Genomic DNA, 5846 nt, shown 5'->3' with positions numbered 1-5846 from the left:
CTTTAAATTCAGAATATAAAACCTTTATTGGAAGTAAATTTGGCTCAGTATAAGGAATTGCCAGCCAGTAGAGATCTTCCAGATTGAAATAATTTGTGTGGGGAAATGGACAGGAAAATAAGCCAATATTTGAGTGAGATATAATAAAGGGGGTTAAGTCATTGGAGACAATACTAGAATAGATGACCCTACTGCCCCTTCCAATTCTGAGAGTCCGTTATTTCCTCAAATGAAATAGAGTAAAAGAAATAGTGAAGATTCCGAATGATAAAACATTGCTATTTTTAAGTTAAATGAAATCTGAACATTTTTATATTTTATGTTCCTGACAAATAGGAGAGATTTTGTGGCATTTAAGCTTGACCCAAATTTCTTAAATCTTTTTATATTTCTCCTATTGTGTCCAAAAAATTTCTTTAGCTTACCTCAGTTTTAAGGAGAACCCAGAATATCTCTGATTACTTTTCACATAAGAAATGATGTGCTTTTAAAGAGCTGGTTGGTGTCTTGAAAACTCTATTAGAGCTTTTTACTAACCCTGTGAGTGTTCTGTTTTTTTGAGACAGAAATTCACATTTTATCAGTTCACCCTGTAATGAAATTAGTTTTGATTCTTATATAAAACTTGGCTTTCTGCAAAAAAAATCTGAAATTCATATAGTTAGGTTTCACTTTTTTGTTAAGCCATAATTAATTCAATAATGATTTTCCTTTTATAAACCAAGACACAAACAGATTAATTGACTTTGTGAAAAACTATGATAAAATGGTAATGAAATAAAAAATTCATTTCATTGGTTCCAGTTGCACATCAAGTTCCTTTCTTGGATTAAAATATAAAAGCTAAAATTCATTTAAGTTTTAAATTCAAGAAAAGCTTCATAAAATATATTTATATATATATATATATATATAAAGAGAATACTTAATTCATGTTATGAAACTTCCAAAGTTTAGTTTCCACTTCTCGCTTACATTGGCACAGCTTTTTGTTCTATAAATAAATATATAAAACACCAAAGAAAAAGTAACATTCAAGACATATCAAACTAAATAACTTTTTAATATAAAATCATATAAATATAACATAGTTACAACCAATATATTTTAGCAATAGGAATAACATTAAATTTTTTAAACTGTTTTATTGTTTAGAAAATGATTTTACTTGACTGAGATATAAGAATTATTCTTCTCCTCTCCTTTTATAGATTAGAAGTAAAAAACTCAGAGTAGTTAAAAGAATGGCATAAAGTCAAATCAAGTCACACTCAAATCCAAGTTTTCTTATTCAGCCATGCATTCATTCATTCAGAAATTATATTTATTGAACACCAATAGTGTGTCAGGCAATGCACTAAATATTTGAGGTTACAAGGAAAACACTTTATTTCCTAACCTATTCAAACATACCAAACTATTTAGATGTTATAGAACTTGGAAAACAGTATCTTTTCTCCCCTGAAGAAGTTTCTAGAGAAGTCATTGAGAAAGTATTTGCAAAAATGAAATAATGAGAGAACAAGTCTATCTTCCTCCTGGTCAAGACCACCTCCTCATCCACATTCATCACATGACCTTTTGAATAGACTCCTAATTGGTTTTCTTGTTTTTTTATTTATCTTCTATGCAGTTCAATCTTCACTCACAACTCAGTCATTTTTAGAAATACTAATCCAGTCATACCACTCCTCTCCTTGGTATCACACATTATATAAAAGGTAAATCTCAAATTCATTATCACAGAATATTTTAAATTTATCACAGACTAATCCCAGATCAACATTTCAACATTCCTCACAGAACTGAAGTTGACTTATATATATTTGGACTTAAATGGCAGAATCTGATCCTTAATGTTTTCTTTTCTGATATCAGCCAAGACAAAAGTATATTTTAGATTAGGAAGTTGCATTTAAGTGAAGGCTTTCAAATGCTCTCCAATTAAGTGACATTTAATCTCTTTAGCCTGTTTTACCAAATAAATAACCTTGCTGTCAACTGAAGATACTGGATTTCTCCAGGATTTTTTCAGACAGGTTATAATTTGTGATTTATACTGACTTACTTATTTATATTTGTTAATACTTGTATTCATGTGTATCAGTAATAATTGGCAGGTAAACAGAACAGAAATTTCTATTTATAATATTAACTTTTAAATTATAATACACAAAATTAAAGATAAGTTAAAGTAGCTAATCGGTTGCCTATATTAGGATAAAACCAGGTTAGTGGCATAAGATCTTTCTTTTATCAGTAAATAATTAGCTGAAGAAGAAACACTCCTCTTGTTTTCATAAATTTTGACTAATTTGTTTGGTGAGAAGCAATGTCTTTCTCCCTTTATATTATCACCTCTGATGAGAGGGGGGGGTTTATTATTAAGAAGTATGAAGAACTTACAATGTGAGAGGCTAGCAATACTAGCATGAGGAATGGTTGAGGTTTCCTGCACAGAAGATACTGAAAGAGACTGAGAGTGTTCCCAGTAAGGAACACAATTACCTCCCAAACAAAGCAATACAGTATTTGCAGCCTTGGAAAAGCATGCATGGATTGTGTCTGGCAGACAAGGTTGTTGTTTCACCCAAGCTGAGCCTGTGACTTAACCTAAAATTGAGTGCTTGCTTAGCTTTCTGCTTTTCTCTCTTTCCTTCTCCACACCTTACCAGTGTTCCCTGGGAGCAATTTCTTATTAATCACCTGAACTTGAATTCCCATTTCAGGAACTGCTTCTGGAGAACTGACCTGGAAAAAGTACCAGCAGAGCTTGACACTGAGAAGAGAGTCAGACATAAAAGGAAGATGAAGAATACATCTGAAGCTGACATGGTGTGGCTTTTGAGTGTCTTTCTGATTAACAATTAGTAATTGTGTCCTTCTTCAGATAAACAACCATACCTACATTTTTTAAAATTGCTCTAGACCTAATGACAGGATTCCATTTGTATCAGCTTTTGTTTTGGGGTTTGTTCTGGTGTGTGTGTGTGTTTTATTTTTCCCCTTTGTATCTAATTTGTATCCAGTTTTTATCCTAGAGAATGAGATTTATTCTTTATGTAAAGAGCACCCAGAATATAGCAGGTGGAGGATGATGGACTTTGATTGTACCTTAAACACATTCCCCCAAGTCGTATGTTGTTTTAAGAGTTTAGAGTGGAATGAAAAATGTTAGAGGTGATAATTTATAAATAAGACCATTTTGAATTGTGAAGAGGATACCCTCTTAAGCACAAGTCAGTTGTACAAACCCTGGTCCTACTGCCCTGGACTTCATTCTCAGTTAGGATATACACAAGTCCCTGGGGACAAGTCACCTGAAAACTGGGGAATACTGCTAGGGAGAAGAGAATTTATGACTTTTAATCTTGGTCCAATTCTATTTTGAGCATCTAAATTTTCCTAAGTGCAGACATTCCCCCAAAGATATTATGGTCTAATTCATTTGGAGTGTAATTTCTAGGAAATTACAGTTTGTGTTGAATGACACACAAAGTAAGTTGAATTCATTTTTCTACTGCAACAATTAATGGCTTGATTAACTAACTGTGTGTTTATATGTGTGTCTGTCTAAGCTGATAATGGGTCAAGGATAAATCACGGATAAGGGACAAGGGAAATAATGGGTAAGGGATAAATCAAGGACAAAAACAAGACAGAGAGAAACTTCATGGATGAAAACTGGAGTCCAGTGATCATATATTCTGGCATTGAATTCTAGCTCTGCCTAGTCAAGTTACAGTAACCAAATTTCTTAACTCTGAAAATTTATTTCCTTATCATCAATGGGATTTTTCCTTTTTTCATGTGAATTTGTTTTGCCATCTGGTGTCTTTCATCTTTATCCTGAAGAAATTTCTTTAGCATTTCTCACAGTGTGCATTTGCAGGTGACAACCTCTTCAATTTGTGCTTATCTAAAATGTATTTTGCTTTAATTTCTGAAGGATATTTTACTGGTTATAGATTATGGTTTGCAAAGTCTTTTTTTTTTTCCTTTCAAACTTTTAAATTGTTGATTCATTGTCTCCTACTCTGTTTTTTCTGATGAGAAGTCAACTATTATTAGTATTATAAATTCTCTGTTGGTAATGTGTTTTTCTCTTTATGTCCAAGATTTTCTATTTATCTTTAGTTTCAAGCACTTTGACCATGCCTAGGTGTTATCTGTTTGTTTTATACTGCTTGTGTTTTGGAGAAATTCTTGAATTTGTCAGTTGGGTTTTTTTCCACCAAATTTGGAAATGTTTTGGCCATTATTTTTTCTGTTTCATGTTTCATCTCCTCTCAATCTGGGATAAAAACACATATGATGTATCAGACCACTTGATATTTTTCCATAGTTTACTTTAAAATTTTTTTTCTCTTTTTCTTGTAGGATAATTTCTATTGCTCTATCTTTAATTTTACTGATTCTTTCTTCTGCCATCTGTAACCTGCTATTAAGCCAACAGTATTTTTAAAATTTCAGTTATTATAATTTTTTTCTAGAATTTCTAAATTTTTTCCAGTTTCATTTTTCTACTAAGTTTCTCCATATTTTTATTCATTAAAATATTTTTCCTTTTAAGCTTTTATAAATCTTTATCATGGCTGGTTTAAGGTCCTTTTCTACTAATGGTAGTATCTGGGTCATCTCAGCATCAATTGCTTTTTATCTTGACTGTGGATTACATTTCCCAGTTTCTTTGCATTTCTAATAGTATTAGGTTTTTTATTGGACATTATGAATGATACAGATACTCTGCACTTTATTATCCTCCTCTGGAAGTTATTAAGTTCAGTAATATGAGAACACGTAACTTTAATAATCATTCATCAAAAGATATATATGATAAAATTCAGATCACAAAGACTAAGTATCTGAATTTCCTTCGGAAAGCTATAAATATTTTGACTAAAGAGCAGAGTGAAGCAAAAATATTTTACTGTCTCACTGAGATAATTTGGTTGATGAAAGCATTACAACTGTGTAAACTACTCATATCATTCAATCAGGAAAGTGTGTTTCCAAGAGGACAATAAAGAAATATATATATATATATATATATATATATGTTAGTGTGGTGCTCTTCATACTGTTTGCATATTAAATATTCTCTTGTCACTAATAATTTCATTTATTCAAAAGTTCCATTTTGGCAAATGAACCACTTATGAAATTTCAGGCCACTGTTAATATAAACCAAATTTTGTGTTGCTCTAATGCGCACTGCATTATGTGAGCTATTCAATATTATAACTCCTGGGATGTGAGGACCATGAGGATTATCACAGTTATATGTAACAGTTTTTTGAGCTACTTATAAAAATACATTAATCCTGATATAGTTTTAGTTTCATCATGTTATTTTATTTTTTATTGTAGTATAGCTATCATACAGTATTATATTAGTTTCAGGCATACAACATAGTTATTCAAAATTCATATATATTACAAATGATCACCATGATAAGTTTGGCTACCATCTGTTACTATTATAGCTTTTATATTATTGACTAATTCCTTCTGTGTTGTTCATTATGTACCCATGTCTTATTTATTTTATAATTGGAAGACTGTATCTCTTAATTCCCTTCAACTATTTCCCGTGAAAAGTAATAATAAAATCTTGCCTTTTATAACAACAAGGATAAACCTAGAGGGTATTATGCTAAGTGAAGTAAGTCTTATAGTCTCCAACAAACCAAAGTACTTCAGAAAATTGACTTATGTGGAAACCCAATTTACATTTGAATGTAATCTTCAATGCTGGATTTTAAAAAGCCAAATAATTTTATCAGGCATTATCATATTAGAAATGATTATCTCTCATCTAGAAAGATATAATATCTCATATGATT

Source organism: Manis javanica, chromosome 7 (assembly GCF_040802235.1).
Source record: "Manis javanica isolate MJ-LG chromosome 7, MJ_LKY, whole genome shotgun sequence".
NCBI classification, from domain to species: domain Eukaryota; kingdom Metazoa; phylum Chordata; class Mammalia; order Pholidota; family Manidae; genus Manis; species Manis javanica.
The sequence above is the reverse complement of the archived record's forward strand: the minus strand, read 5'-3'. Positions refer to the sequence as shown.